General features: G+C 47.6%; 1 protein-coding gene across 8 annotated transcripts in view; it reads left to right on the top strand.

The window, feature by feature from the left end:
- Positions 1-16,314, top strand: part of PSD2 (pleckstrin and Sec7 domain containing 2) — an 89,165-nt gene that overhangs the window by 17,376 nt on the left and 55,475 nt on the right. The window contains exon 1 of one of the 8 annotated variants that reach the window (XM_083799301.1): positions 3,660-4,406. The exons of 5 other annotated variants lie outside the window; for them this stretch is intronic. The gene's annotated coding sequence lies outside the window, so the exon portion shown is untranslated. Of the gene's footprint in view, positions 1-3,659; positions 4,407-16,314 lie in introns of those variants that run through there. 2 more of the 8 variants (XM_083799304.1, XM_083799299.1) reach the window with 2 other exon arrangements.

Raw genomic sequence — 16,314 nt, 5'->3', positions numbered from 1 at the left:
TGGGTGTGTGCCATGGCCTCTGAGTCTGGCAGTACCTGCTGTGAGTAATAGCACCTGTAAGCCAGGAGGCTTTCTCCTGTGGTGAAGGTGTTTTTTTCCTGTCCATAAGTGGCAGCGTCTTTACTGAAGGACAAATTTTATCTGGGCTTTCCAAACCTCTCAGTCCAAAGAGTTTTCATCTGGCTGTTAACACAAAGGTTCCTGTCAGTTCTCCCTTTAATTTGCAACCGGGACTAGGTTGCCCCTCCACCATCTCCTGACCTGTCATGATGCCCTGGTCCCACAGTGGCTCTGTGACTCTACCCCAATACAAGACGTGGCGAAGCAGGAACTATTGCGACTGGTGAGGAGAATTCAGCTGTGTGTCTCATGTTCAACATCTAAAGCTTCAGCTTTATTTATTTTTATCTATTTTTTTTTCAGCAAAGTGTTGCCCTCCTTTGTGGGGTCTCTCCAGGTGCACACACTCGTGCAGTGATGCAGATGTATACACACACATGTATACTTTCTTTGGGCCCTCTTCTGACAGACTCCTTCTCTCCTATTCCCTCCCTCCTTTCCATCTTCCTGGACAGACAAACCAGTCAGCCCTCCTTCTGCCTCAGACCTCCAGAGGAGCTGTTTGCATGCAGCCTTTTTCTCTCAGTTGTTTTTAAAGCGTCAGTCTGTCTGTCCTACAGCCACCCAGGGTGAGACTAACAGATCACTTCACTCCCAGCACAAATAGCCACAAACAGCCGTTTCCCCACCAGCTCTGGTGTGGAAATGGTGAACCACCATTTCCACATCTCAGCAGGTCTTGCTTAAGCAGCTTCAGGATGGACTTTTCAGGATAGCCGTTATCCATAACAAAGGGTTGGTTTCGAGTGTCAAGAGAAATGCAGACAAGGACTGGTCCTTCCTCTTCAGAGAACTGTTACTCCTCTCCACATCTCCCAGCCTCAATACCAGCAAGTAGAAAGGTCCTAGTAGAACTTTCTCCTGGGTCTGATTTCCATCAAAGTGACTTGTACTGAAATTTAATGAGTCCCAGCTGGGAATACAAAGGAATTTCTGAGAAAAACAGCAGTGAAAGGACATGGAAACAAAATCATTACTGGGCACATGCAAAATTTTTTTTTTCATAGAAAAAATTAAGGAGAAGGCTGAACAGCACCCATAAGTGTGCCACGCTAAATATCATGAGCTGGGTATTGTTGAAAAGCTACTTGTTACAGGACAGCAAGATTTCAAACTTAGGCATGAAGCTGCAGTTAAAATGCTTTTTAATTTGCTAGGTGAAGTCAGTAGACCCTATGGGGTGGTAGGGTAAGTAGACCTGGCTTCTCCACTCTGAGTGAAGGTGGAGCAGAGTCAGGGCTGCAGAGCACCCAGCCTTGCAGAGAGAGCTCAGGTTTACCAGTGAATCCCATAGAGATACAGTCTCAGGACCACAAACTCCCATCTTCTACCAGGCGTCTGCTCTCCCATTAGCCTGGCTGGAGTGTTTTCGTGATGTGTAGAGTGTTGCTAGTTAACATTCATGCCTGTTGTGTGGTCTGCAGTGTTTAGTTCTAGTACCTGCAGTTCTCTGCTGTCTGGAAGGCTCCCAGACATGTGCTCTCATTTGTCTTGGGCTTGAGGGTTTGCTCATCTGGTGTTGGCGTGGAAGGAAGGTGGCCTCTCCCAGAGGTTGCTTTCCCTTCCCCAAAGAACTCACGTCATAGACGGCAAAGAGCATCTGCACAGTTCATGTGCACATCCAGGCAGTTAATCAGCATCTCCAAAATTTTTATGGTTTAGGAGTTTTCTTAATTCCAAAAAAATGTTATGATATATGCAAGGCATCTAACACAGTTCTGCGGACAATCGAGGAAAAATATCAGTACTCTTTTACTGCTTGTAATATGTTATAAATGATACGGACAAGCACACTACCCTGCTCAAGGGATGAGAGGAGGTTTCTCCCTGAATCCAGCTGTTGATGTGCTCGTTGCCAGAAGCAGAGTGATTGATAACCCAGTTATTTGGAACCCTGCTCGTGGATGTATTCTTAGAAACTAGAACCTCATTTTCTTGTGCTGTGGATGTTACTTCATAGGACTGGCTGTGCAGAAATTGGATTTTGCTACTTGCCTTCAGACACGAACAGTACAGCAGACTGATGAATATTGATCATGCTTTTTTTTTTTCTTCTTTTTTTTTCCCCTCTGTTAAAGCACCCTAACCTGATAATTGGTAGATTACAAATACATTAGAATTGATCAGAGGGAGACGCAGAACAGACTTTTGTAGTAGTGCAAAGTGAATCGTGTCTGTCATACAAAGGAACCCCGAGGGAGGTTAACAGCCCCACACCTGGATTTGTCAGGCTAATGGCTGCCCTTCTCTGTGGCCACAAGATCCATTTCATGCGTCTCTCCAGCACAGTAACCTTCATTCACACTTGCATTTGTTGGACAACTCCTGAGTGTAGCTGCAGGGTGGCTAATTACATGGTTCATTACCAATACTATCCCTGGCAAACAACCCCATGTGCTGTGCTGTGGGGGTATCCCTTCTGGGAGAATATACAGCCGTGTTCTGCTGAGCTGCTGCAGGACATTATTTCATCTAATGTCTGTGCTTCGGTGTTTGGATGTATTGCCATAGATTGTAATGACATTTTAAATTCAGGATGCTGAGGATTTGTCTGCTTATTCAGCTGTGTGCGTCCTCTGGAACAAGCTTTCCAGGTCTAGGGAGCGGTTTTCTTGAGGGAATCATGAAGCCATCAGTAGTCTTGGAACATGCCTTTGGGACTGACATCAAACCCTTCCTCCTTGGCTCAAAGGTCCAACCTGTGGCTGCTCTCTCTCCACACAGATGTGGGAGCCCTTGTTGAGCTGTTAGTGGAGAAGGTGGTGCACGTGCACAGCGATGAGCACGGTGAGGCACAGAGGTGAGGCCCAGCAGGCACTGCACATCTCTGTGAGGCAGTCAGGCAGATGGGTGAGCATCCTGGTTTTCATGGGGCGCTAAAATGTGGGTGGCCGCAGTGTGAAGGTGTAAGCCAGCTCCAGGTCAAGCATCCCAATATCTGGCCACTGGCCCATAATCTCCCTTTGGCTCATGCCATAGCTGCATGATGTGAGGCTGAGAATAGGCCTGGCAGTGCAGCCTGCCTGGGTGTGTTGATGTTGAGCTGAGAACCCGGCTGAGACCCAGAGACCACTGCCCATCTCTGATCTGAATGCCCACAGAAACCCTTCCTCTCACTGCAGCCACCAAGCAGCCAGGAGGCATCGCTTACATTCGTCTGGGTTTGCAAGTTAAGTAAGGGTCACTTAAAGCAGGGGAAGCGTTGTGTCCCCATGCCCCTCCACCCCACGCTGCATCACCAGCTGTCATGGTGAGCCAGACACCTCTGCTAGCATATAGACAGAACCACACAAGGGCTGTCAGGAGGGAGACAAGCCAGCCTTGCTTGTCCCAGTGACAGTGAGTGGGCACTTGGTCCGACCCACCACGGTGGGCTAAACAGGTGGCACTGGAGTGAGCTCAACTCACATGTTCAGCACTGATGCAGAAGGCCAATGGGGACAGGATGGGATGGGATGGGATGGGTTGGGATGGGATGGGATGGGATGGGATGGGATGGCATGGCATGGCATGGCATGGCATGGCATGGCATGGCATGGCATGGCATGGCATGGCATGGCATGGCATGGCATGGCATGGCATGGCATGGAGCTGCAGCCCAGGAGAGTGTCTGAGCATGGAGCAAGCTGACCTGCAGCACTGAGGTCTGCACCAGGGTGGGTCCTCCAGGCGTTGCCAGTGCTCTAAGTCTGTGTATGGAAGTGCATCAGTTGTTAAAGACAGCATGAGTATTTGGCAGGGTTTCAAGCCCAAACTTCAAGCCTGTCTCAGCCAGAAGGGCAGTGATTTGCTGGCACAAAACAGACCTGTCCCCCAGCACTTTGCAGGGTGCTTGTGGAGGAAAACCCCAACGTGCCTGGGACATTGTTAGCAGCCCTGAGGGGTGAGCGGAGCCTCCCAGCTGAGCAGCAGGTCAGCTCCTGTGGCATGCTCCTCGGGGTCTTTGCCAGCGAGGGCTTTTCTTCCGTCCTTTCACTGGGTCCATTCACCATCACTCCCTGCCTCCTCCCCCTCTCCTGTCCCCTCCCACCCTGCCTGCTGGATCCCGAGCAGTCTCTTGACACCTTGAGGGAAGGCTGGGAGGTGTAACCATTGCCAGCAAGAGAGGAGAGCAGGAGGGAAAGGAGAAGGAAGCCAATAACAGAGAGGTCTTGCAAGGTGGTGGAGGGGGAGGGATGGGGCCACTCCTCCGTCCGTGGGGCTGCAGATTATTTTGCATGGATTGTTGAAAAGAAAAGAGATCTGCGTTTGTGAAGAGACCAAAAAATAAACAGCTCGTTGCTTGGGTAAGTAAGAACAAGAGCTCCCCTGCTCTCATTGTCTGTCATACAGTGCATCGATCCCCCATCCTATTTTGCTTAGTTATACAGGTTTTGATTCTTATTAGTATTATTTGATGTATCAGCTGCGTGCTTTGGTTGCTAGAGATCAAATCGCCCTGATGTGTGTGTGTGTGTGTGTGTGCACGCGTGCATGTGCATGTGGAAAGACGCCCATTCTCTGAATATACGTTGACACATTTTTCCAGCTCTCAGTGTGATATCTCATTTGAGATATTATACTACAGCATGCCATACACACACACAAATCGTGTTTGCTGGTACTGATTTTAAAATCAGTTCATCCACACAATTATTGAAATAGAAAGACTGTTCGGCAGCTGAAAATTAAAGGGGGGCTCTTTAATCACAGTCCTCACTGGTAGGGGGCTACTCTGATTTATCCTGAGCCTGACATGTTCAGTATTATGTTTTGTAACAAAGCTACATTTAAAGATCAATTCGGCAGTGGTTATTGCATCCAAATTACATGGTTGTCATGGAGATGGTACAGAGAAGCTGAAGTGATATGACTGCATCTGGACTGGAGTGGGGCTTCACTGTCGAGTGAGATCCTGCCTTACCTCCTGTGTCTTTTTGTCTGTGCTAGGTTACAATTTATTTTAATCTTGAATGAAACAGTACTATATTAGAGGATTTAGAGGTCGAGCCACTGTGAAGGGTGTGTGTTGGCCCCTTCCAGCTCTGTGTTACTATTGTAATTGTTATATTAGCATTTGTGTCTCCCTGATTTTTTTTTTCTGCAGGTCTAGGGAGGAGGAAGACAGAAGAAGGACGGATAGTTTTCAGAGCACAGCTAGGGCTGTGAGTACTTTCTAAAAAGATATCTGTCATTCCCACACCTCCCTGCTAGCTTCCACATCTTGGGGGACAAAAGGGAAGGTATTCTCTGATTATAGCCACGTTTATCTTCCATTTTCTACCTTAACTTTGACAATACAAGGAGCCAATCACCTGCTCATCACTAAATTGTGGGGATGGAATTTGATTTTTGTTATCATATATGTTTCTTTTGCAACTGGTAATGTGAATGTTTTGGTAGTTGAGAAACAAAATCTATAATTTCTGAGATAGAAATTTTCCTGCCTGAGGCTAGCTAGAATACAAAGAGTATATCTGTGGGAAGGGCATGTTATATGTTACAGATGTGTATTTCTCTAGTGGCTGGGAGTAAATCACTCTATTGTGCTCATCTTCATTATTTTGGGTGTTAGACTGGCTTTAGTCAATATTTAATCTGAGCTCATTGTGTGCTTGCACAATAAACGTGTAATTTGGAGCTTAACTTTACATCTATAAAATGCTTCGGGAATGCATGTGGCATTGTCTCCATAAATGCAATTTCACCCTTCTCTGTAAGGCCAAGCCTATTGTGGGGATGTAAATATAGTAAAAGACATCGGTGGAAACAAGCCCATCAGAATGGCAGTGTTTCTCTAATTGTATCACTAAACATAAGAGAGAATTAATTACGAGGATAAACAGAGCTGTGTAGCTCTTGGATCAGGGTAATATTTGCATGGAGTTCCAGGCCTGCATTATAGTAGCTGGTATTACGGCTTAAATTCTCCCCATGACAGTAGATAATGTTTTTAGCCAGGAGTGTAGCATATTATCAGTAGATATTTTTGTCCTAAAAATATGCTAAATCCCCATGTCCTTGTCAAATTGTCCATTAAAAGTGCTCCAAAGTGTGTGGTTCAGCTAGGATTTCCCTTGATGTGATTTTTCCTGTACGAAGTCCAAGCAAACAATGGATAAAGTCTGAAAGTGGGCAGCTGAGCCCAGAGGGGACGTTGGAGAGGTGGCTGATTCACAAAAGGGATGTTTCTCATTTTGTCTCTTCTTTTCCCCCTAAAAGTTCAGCACAACTGGAGATGAAGTGGGTGGGTTTCCCTGGAGATCTGTGAAGCTGGAAGCCAAGTAGTTCTGAATGAGTACTGAGTTTCCTCCTGTCTCAGCACGTTGTACCTCTTCAGTCCACGTGTCTTTATTATTCTCTGGGGAAACTGAGGGTTGGTGTGGTCAAAAGTGACTTTGCCAAGGGGACAGTGAGAGCACTGGACAGAAAAAAGCTGTTGCTCTGCCAGCAAGTCCCTTTCTGTGAGCACCAGGCCAGATCCATGTGCAGATGGTGCTGTCCTGTGTGTAGGTGCGGTGGGAAGGTGGCAGTGATGGGGAACCGTACTAGTTCACGTAGTCTGGGTAGATAGAGTCAGGGTGCTCTTTGCTGAGGCTTCTCATTAGGGCTGCACAGTGGGTGGCAGGAGGGAGTCAAGCAGTTTTACACCAAATTCTGTGGTGTCCATGACAAGGGCACACTTTTCTGACCTGATCTACAGTGTTACCAGCAAGAAGCCCCTTCTGGTGTCCCCATTGTACAACTGCCTGCAACCCCATCACATGGCTCTTCAAATGGAACTGAAGACAGCTCTTGGGAGCAGGTATCCCCCTTATTTCTCGTTGTGGTTATATCCCGCTCAGAGTGTGAAAACTTAACTGGTGTCTTGTCTCTCCACTCTCCTCACGAGTGCTGCTCGCTGCTCATCTCCCACATTGTGATACCCTGTACTGCTCTTATTGACATCAGCCTAAGGCCCCATCCCATCTCTTCCCTCTGTCCCCTTGTCTGACACTTTTTGTCCCCTTCCTCCATGAATTTTCCCACTGAGGCAGATCCCTCCATCCAGTATTGCCACAGGCTTCAGCCCACATCATAATTAGTACGTGCCATGCCTGCCACAAGGCGCATGGCACTGAGTATGTCAGGCCACCATCTTAAAGGGACAGAAAAGCTATGTCTGGAGTCTGTGAAGTCTGGACTGCCTTCACCTGTGGAGTTGTCCCGTGTGGTGTAAGTGCAGTGGTTCTGCCCAAGTGTGGAGTTGGTGCTAGTTGCCAGAAGGAAGTGGGAAGGCCTGTTCTGCTCCGATATCTGTGTATGGCCCTGCAGACTTGTACACGTTGATGACATTGACAAAAAGATGCTTTCTAGTCTGGGGGAGCTGTTGCTGCTGCCACCAAAATGCTGGATATGGGCAGAGTTGTTCTTGCTGAGGTGAAAGCCTGCTTGGAGGTTCTGTGTGAGCAGTCACCAAAATGGGTGTTCTTGTGCTGTAAATGGCCACATCTCTTGAGGATCCACAGTGCTCTGCTGGTTGGCAAAGTCTGTGCTGTAGAGACATTTCCTTGTTTGAGGAGACGTCTGACATATCTTTGCCTTTCACCCTTTGCTAAGGGTGAAAATGTCCTCCTCACCTTTCTGGCAGGGAAACGGTTTTCCCAGGGATATGCTGGGACAGGGTCCATGTGAGGGACCTTGTCCAGGCTAGATAGGTTGAAAAGAGCCATATCTTCTGCGTTTGAGGCTTATGATGCTCCTCCATAGCAGGTATAGTACAGGAAGTAAAGATGAAAGGGATGGGCTCAGTTCTGCTCCCTCCCACATTTCCTCTGTGACCCTGGGGAGGTGGATGGCAGGCTGGGCTCACTGCGGGAGAGGCTTTTGTCAAGCCCGGACAGTCACCACCTCACCCTTCATCCTCACTGCTGTCCCTCCATCTTCCCGCAGGAGCTCCAGGAATTGAATGGCTGAGATGCTCAGGGAGGTTCTTCCCTGCCATCCACAGTCTGGCTTTCCTGACCCCGGACAGTGCCTAGGTTTGCTCAAGCCCCAGGTAGGGACACTGGTGATTCCTTCTTTAGAGCAAATGCTGCTCCTTTCTCTTTGGCCTGGTCACTTCACATTCTGTGTGTTCCTGACCTGCTCCTTTTCTTCTGCTCTGGGGCTTCCTCTCCTCTGCTCTCCCCCCTCTACTACTCCCCAGTGGAAATGGGACAAACTGGCCCTGGAGCTCCCTCACTTGCACTAGGCAGGGCCAGAGAACATAAGAAGGTGCAGATAGCCTGAGCAGTCTGGGCTTCAGCCTGGCACTGGGGGCTCATGGTTTGGCACCTGTCTCTTTACCACCACTGCTCACGTCTTCCTTTTTCTTATTCTCATTGCCCCACATCCTTCCCGCATCATTTTTCAGCTCTGTGATATGTGAGCGAGTCTTGGTGGTCCTAGCTGGTGGCTGTGTCGGAGGCAGAACTGCAAGTGGCTCAGGATGTCTGCTGTACAGTTGTTTAAAGGAACAGCTGATCTTCACATTCTGGGCAGGAGATGTGTTGGCACTGGGCCTAGGAAGGGAAAGCACGCCTGAAAAGCAGCTTTCCAGTGCAGTTCTTAGGGGTTCCATACAAACTGGTCAGGTTGTCACCTCTGTGGTGCCACCAGCTCAGGAAGGCCTTGCTTCCTCTCCTTCTAAGTCCCCTTCTCTGAGACATCCCGAATGGCTCTGAACAAAGGTAATGTTAGTGGGATGCTTTGTCATGACCAGCTGCCTTGCAACACCTCATCAGGGCTCAGGGAACGGGCAATGCCTCCTTTCAAACAGGATGAGCATGGGATTTGTCCCTATATTTTCTGCCTTCCTCTGCAGCATGGGACGTGGTTTGGTTCCTAGGATCATCACCCGGAGTCTCTGCTGTGGCAAAGTCCACTGTATTGCCTGCTCTTCAGATGAGACAAAGGCATCGCAGAGACCCTCCTGTCGCTCCTGCAGCTTGGAGCATGTTGTGAGTGACAGGGAGTGCACTGGAGATGGGAGTACTCTGTCATGGATGAAGAATCTTCTGGATTGAGGGGTTCAGTTGGATTTGGTGGCTTAGGTGGTCACTCCCTTCCAGCCAAGCAGCTGAGCTCTTCATTTCTCTGTAGCCTTTCTCTGCCTCTGTGATGGAGACCCAAAATCCTCCTCCTCAGCAGACAAAACCTGCTGGTCTGCATTATGAGAATAAACCCCATCTCTCTCTCTTTTTGGGGAGCTGAAGCATGTTCCTCTGAGCAATCCTGATCAGCATCGAGCAGGAAAGCTTACAACAGGCTCAGGTGACTGGTACATTTGCAGTTTACCAACCATACTGAAAAGCCCAGAAAAAATGTGAGATCAACCACCTCTCTACCTTCACACAAGCCTTGTGTGATAGTTGTCTCTCCATTATTTAATTGGCATGAAAAAAGAAATTTGACCCAAATCTTTTAATTTTCTTTTTAAATACTTAAAAATTAAAAGATAGTAGGGAAATGCTACAATACTAAAGTAAATTGAAGGGGTTTAATTTCTGTTTTTAATGCAATATTTGCTTATATGCTCCAATGTCAAAGCACAAGACTCAGTTCTTGTGACCTTTTTATTTTTACACCTTACAGATTTTTTTAATCCAGCTGATGCGCTTCAGAGGCTTCAGCATAAATGCATCACAAATGTTGGTAGAATTTATCTGACCTATAATTGCAGTTTTCTTCTAGTAAACAAATTTCCCCCCACAAAAAAAATCACATGATTCTGGGCAAGAGCCTCACTGAGATGGAGAGGGAATCCCCAGAGCTACCTTCCTCCCTCCCTCTAGCACCCAAGCGGGAGCTGGATTGTCTGGCCAAAAGATCCATGTGCTGCTCTGTACAAAGCAGGACCTGCCAACTGTAGAATTCCCGGCTGCAAGCCCTGCTCCCGCAGATGTGCAGAGGTTCATCTCCACTCTGTGCGTGGCCACTTCATCCTGGCTGGTGTTAGACACATGGAGACACAGAACAAGAAGGCAACACTTCACTTGCAGCCTCTCCCTGTTGCACATCCTGCAGCAGTGTTGTTTCCCCACTGCGCATCCCAGCAGGTGGACTATGCAGCCTTAGAAGAAATCTGTGTTCCCAGTGTGGTGAGCTCACAAAGCACCTTTCCCAATGCAGAACTGGTTTTGCTGGTGGGGCTCTGTTCCTGCCAGGCTCTGCTTGTATGCTTCGGAATTTTCTCTGCATTTGATGGCACAGGCAGTGGAAGTGGGTGGACCCCAATATTTTGGGCACTTTCAAGGAACAAAAGCAACCAGGTGATGGACACAGCCTGTCCAGGCAGGACACAGGCTGACAGGGTTGCCACGGTGAGAACAGAGTTGCTTTCTGGCCAGGAGGAGATGCATGATGCAAGGGATTCTGTTAAATTAAAAATATATATTTGTCTTCACTGGTACAATGGAAGCTGGGGGAGCAGTCAAGAGGAAAGTGAAAAAGCTTTATTTAATTAGATTATAAGGCCCCAAAGGCTGCAGAGAGAGAGAGAGAGAGATGATTTTTGTAATTGAGGATGGGGTTTCTGCCAAGCGTTGCTTTAATGAGTATTTAGATTTTATCTAATAAGTTAGCAACACCAGGCAAGGTGTTCAAGCCACCCCTTACCAGCCTTGAGCTTACCAAAGCAGGAGATGCAGCTGGGAATCTCAGCCTTCTTTTGAGAATACTTCATCCTTTGTCCTTTCAAGGTTTGGTATTCTCCTGATATTGTCTGACCAGTAAAGCTCTCTTTTTTCCTCAGGTCCCAGGAGGCAGCTTTCACCATTGCATAGGTGGGGAAACTGAGGCAGCAGATGTTCACAGGATTTCTTTTCTTCCCAGAAACAGAGAAAATGACTTTGCTGCAGCAGCTGAGCTGGGCTGAGGGTCCCAATCCTGAAGGCTTGTCTCTGCCCATCTCCTTTGCTGTCCACCCCTCTGCTCAGCAGCACTGTGAGCACCTGCCTGGACGTTTGCTCATGGAGCTAGGGGGCTGGGGAACCATGCCACCTGCAGAAGAGCTATTGGTGCTATAAGGCTCTGGTAAGGTGGCTATCTGAACCCAGTCGGAGCTGGCAAGGCCAGACCTGGCCAGCATAAAAATTCCTTGGAGCTCCTGAAAGGGTATGCAGCCACGGCCCCCCTGCCTGGCCCCCTTGTTGTGATCTCAGCAGTAGAGAAGAGAGTTCACAGCTGCCTTTTGAAACAGAAAAAAGTCCCACTTGCCTGTTAGCTCTTGTTTTTTGCCTCTACCTAATTAGAAGTTGTTTTGAAAGGGTTAAGGCAGTCGATGAACTGTTTTAATGTGAGCTCATTAGAAGCTCCTGTGTTATGAGTGGTATTTCCAAGGTGCTCAGAAGCACCTGTCTGCAAGATGTTGAAAGCCTCTACTAATCATATACTAACCCTCTCTGAACTATTTACAAACATGCCTTATCATAAAGCAGGACCCGTCAGCTTGCAGTCCTTCTCCCCACCATGAAGTGGTCTCTGCTGTTGGCCACTCCTGGGCAGCTGCCTCAGGTGGTCAGTGTTCATGGAATTGCAGAATGGTTTGGAGTGGAAGAGACCCTTAAAGTTGATCCAGTCCAGCCCCCTGCCATGGGCAGGGACACCTTCCACTAGATCAGGTTTCTCAAAGTCCCATCCAACCAGGCCTTGACCTCTTCCAGGGTTGGGGCATGCACAGTTTCTCTGGGCAACCTCATATTGTGCCTCACCGCTCTCATAGTGAAAAATTTCTTCCTCTTTTTCTGTTTAAAACCACTGTCCCTTGTTCTGTCGCTGCAGGACAGGTCTTTGATCCATGCACTGCTAGGACCTGCCCCTGGCATGGCACCTCACGGTGTGAAGCATGGATACCAGAATGCGCCTAACTCCACACTCCCAAATCATAAGATTGTCTTAACAGCCAAAAGACTTTTAGCTCAAACTTTTGGGGCTGTACCCTGTTGTGGCTTTGAGCTCTAGTAGTTTTCAGGCTTCCTCTGCAGTCTTTTCATTTTTCTGTGCAAGGAGGTAGAGAGCTGGGTTTTCAGGTGTGACTTCAGGAAGCTTGGCTTTTGGTTGTGCACCTGATGTGAGAGTTGTGATAACATCAAGACATGGCAGCTCTGGTGGGGGTTGTTGGACCAGAGCTGCCTCAGGACGAGGTACAGAGTAACAGCCCTAGGTGAGACACAGGAGACTTGGATGTGCAATTTCACAGCAAAGTCACAGCATGATAGCAACACCTAAAATGTAAATGTGTTACTATGACTGCCATCAGACCAACAGAGAAGGGAAGTGGCCAGAAAATTATAGCAGCTACTGGCAGATGTAGGGAATGATCCTGTAACAGAAACCTGTGCTTTATCACTGAGATGTTTTTGTAAGCAGAAGCAGAAATGCAGGGAATCCACTGCTTTCCAGGTAACAGCAAACTGTAAGGAGTGCACCTTGATGACAGTTTCCCTTTAATTTTGCACACTATAAGAAACAGCTTCCCAGTCTCATATACACAAAGTGTAGCTTACACGGTTGTCTTGGGCTGCATGCTCCAACAGCAAGTCTAACTGCCACTTATCTCATGCCACTATGTCACTGGATCAATTGATGAACCAGGCCAAATGGTATTAATCTCCTGAACCTTTATTTCATCTTTACGATGTACTTACTTCTGACAGGCCCCTCTGGCCTCCCTGTGCACCAGTGAAGACTCAGTCCAGGATGTAATTCATCAGTTCCCTGATGATGTCTAAACACAATGATATCTAAGGAGCAGGAGAAAAGTTCTGAGAACTCCATACTTTAAAAAAGCCCTCTGAGAGGCAAAATCACCTACTGCAGCCTGGTATAGCAACTCTGCTGCAGCCTTGTCACGCGGTCTAGTGCAGGACATCTTGCACACTGGCAGACTGGAAGAGTCCCTGAATCCAAGAGCAGGTACAGCTTAAACAGCGCACCATCCTTATGCAATTAGATCAGCCTGATGGTGCTTTTTGCTCTTATAATTCCCTTGTGGAGAAGAAATGGCCCTGTCTATATAAAGCTGCTTTACGTCAGTGTAGGAGCATGCCTGTTGGAGCTATAATCCTTCAGCACGAAAATCACATTGCTATTGACATGGTTATCCTACATGTCCACTAAGGGCAGGTCCAATCTTTGCACAGGAGCTACAAAATGTCTCCACCAGGTTTTCAGTGTTATTTTCTGGGCAACAGCTCATTTTTTCAAAGCAAGTCAGCTTTTTTTTTTTTTCCTTTTTTTTTTTTCCATTCAGTTCAAGGCATCCATGTGTTGGCAAAGCCAGCAATGCAAAGTGGTTCTGCTTTGAACTGGCTGTAGGAAATAAAAAGAAGACTTGCAGGTTTCCAGGAAGTGGATTTCTTACTCATTGTCTGTTCTGAAAAACCAGAAGCCTGTCTGAGGAAAGCTGTGAACAGAGGAAGTGTTTGCAGGCTAAATGTGGTAAGCAGTGCTGTGCAGGAGGCATGTTTTCTGAAAGTAGGTGTCTGCAACATAAACATCAGCAGCTGGGATTGTTGTCCCAGGCTGTGGAGATCTAACCAGAGAACACCAGAATGTGATTTTCTCATTGTAACACAAACATCTAATATAGATCAGATGCAGTCTTCTGACTGAAGAGGGCCTGGGGGCTGAGCTCATCTGGAAATGTCTACATTTGGGTGAGATGAATCCCTTCAAAGTGCATTCCCATGTGTTCAAGCAAGTTCTGGGATAGTCAAGTTCTGACTAGCATCTTCTGTTGCCATGTTAAAGATAATAATAACTTACCACATCCTAATGGAGCAATGAAATTGTGCTTTGCTTTCACTGGTTCAATCCCAGTCTGTAAGTGCTAGAAACACATATGTTATTATCTTTTCAATCATTTCATTTTTGACTTTGTGCAACCTGAAGACTGCAGCCTGGAAGACTGAGCTAGAGAGGCAGCACATTACTATACAGGGGTGATGGAGCAACCAAAATGTAGGTAGGTCACCAGATCTCCAAGTATTTCTTTCTGAGTGAAGGACCCTGGGAGAAATGAGGGAGGAAGGTCATGCTACCTGCAGAACCTTTGCCAGCTAACAGTACTTAATAGCCAGTAGAAATTTTTCAAAAATTTAGTGATCATCTTTTTTTTGTTTGTTTGTTTTTTTGGAGGGGGGGAGGGGAAAGAGGATTTACCTAACCTACACTTCCTTTGTACAAATGTTTCCTGCAGTTTTGAAAGGGAAGGTGAAATTTTCGGTCTAAATGAAAGAAAAAACGGCCTGCTGTAGAAGAACAAGTGAGCTTATGGGTGGAGTACTCACTAAGTAGAGGGCTGAAGTTCATGTCTTAGTCTCAGGGGAGGTGTTTTTTCCAGAACACTGTCCTGTCTGTTCCCTTGTAGTGGCATACTCTCTCTAGTTTGCCTCTCAAATGTCCTGATTTGGCCCTGATGATGTATGAACGTCCCTTCACATCAGATCTTTTTTTCCTGTTTTTTTCTCAGGCTGCTCTTTGCAAATCCTTTGGGTTAACAGCTTTGTGCCCAAGCTGATTTCAGTGGAAATGCCACATTTCATGCCCTGACTCCCTGTAATGCTAGGTAGTGAAGTTCCAGCTCTGTTGGCTGTCAAGAAATCTTGGCTGAGTCTGTGTTCTCCAGCCAAATAAGTGCATCTCAGCCTGACTGGGGCAGGAAAAGTGAGTGAAGTTGGTCTTCCTTTCCTTCACAGAGGTGAAAGTAGAAAATTCCCACTGGTGTGAGAGTTACCCAACAGTTTCCCTCACTGACGGGCTTGGTTCTCTCATCTTAGGTCCAAAGTGGAGCCTAGCTGATCCTGTTTTAGGTTTTGCTGGATGAAGTCAGTTGGAAGGCTTAGTCCTATCTGGACAGTCTCCTGGCCTCCTCTAGCAATCTCTTATAGACTCTTGTAGTCTTCTGAGCCTAAATATCTTCAGCAGTCAAGTTACATGGTACCTTGTCATGGATACCTTGATACCAATGCTCTTGGTTTAGAGGCCATCTGGAAATGCAAGTCAGCAAGGTTGACATGGCAACTCAGTAGCATCCAAGAGTTTTGGACCAGTTGTCCACATGGGAGTTTCAAGGACATGGGGACCAAAGTTGGGTTCTGTTATGGCCTGGAGGGTGTTGAGCAGCGTTAGTATGAGAATGCTTTTGACAGAGCACAGGCGGTCCTTCAGAAGCCGGGGCTCTCTCTTCTAGACAAAACAAGGAGTATACTTCTCTGCCGAAAGAACCTATTTACCCTCCTCATAAGAGGACATGCTAGGTGCATGGGTTGATCTGCTCGAGGGTAGGAAGGCTCTGCAGGAGGATCTGGATAGGCTGGACCGATGGGCTGAGGCCAGCTGTATGAAGTTCAACAAGGCCAAGTGCCGGGTCCTGCATCTGGGGCACAACAACCCCAAGCAGCACTACAGGCTGGGAGAGGAGTGGTTGGAAAGCTGCCTGGCCGAGAAGGACTTGGGAGTATTGGTTGATAGTCGGCTGAATATGAGCCAGCAGTGTGCTCAGGTGGCCAAGAAGGCCAAAAGCATCCTGCCCTGTATAAGAAGCAGTGTGGCCAGCAGGGCCAGGGAAGTGATTGTGCCCCTGTACTCGGCTCTGGTGAGGCCGCACCTCGAGTACTGTGTTCAGTTTTGGGCCCCTCGCTACAAGAAGGACATGGACGTGCTCGAGAGAGTCCAGAGAAGGGCACAAAGCTGGTGAGGGGTCTGGAGAACAAGTCTTACGAGGAGCGGCTGAGGGAGCTGGGGTTGTTCAGCCTGGAGAAGAGGAGGCTCAGGGGCAACCTTATCGCTCTCTACAGGTACCTTAAAGGAGGCTGTAGAGAGGTGGGGGTTGGTCTGTTCTCCCACGTGTCTGGTGACAGGATGAGGGGGAATGGGCTAAAGTTGTGCCAGGGGAGGTTTAGGTTGGATGTTAGGGAAAACTTCTTTACTGAAAGGGTTGTTAGGCACTGGAATGGGCTGCCCAGGGAAGTGGTTGAGTCACCATCCCTGGAGGTCTTTAAAAGATGTTTAGATGTAGAGCTTAGTGATATGGTTTAGTGGGGGACTTGTTAGTGTTAGTGGAGGACCTTGTTAGGTCAGAGGTTGGACTAGGTGATCTTGGAGGTTTCTTCCAACCTACATGATTCTGTGATGTTGGAGGATCCCTTCCAGTGAGCCCTGCAGGTGCTGGGGCCACAAGGAAGGTCTTTA

The sequence above is a fragment of the Anser anser genome, assembly GCF_964211835.1.
Source record: "Anser anser genome assembly, chromosome: 14".
Taxonomy (NCBI): Eukaryota; Metazoa; Chordata; class Aves; order Anseriformes; family Anatidae; genus Anser; species Anser anser.
This window is presented reverse-complemented; position numbering and strand designations above follow the sequence as displayed.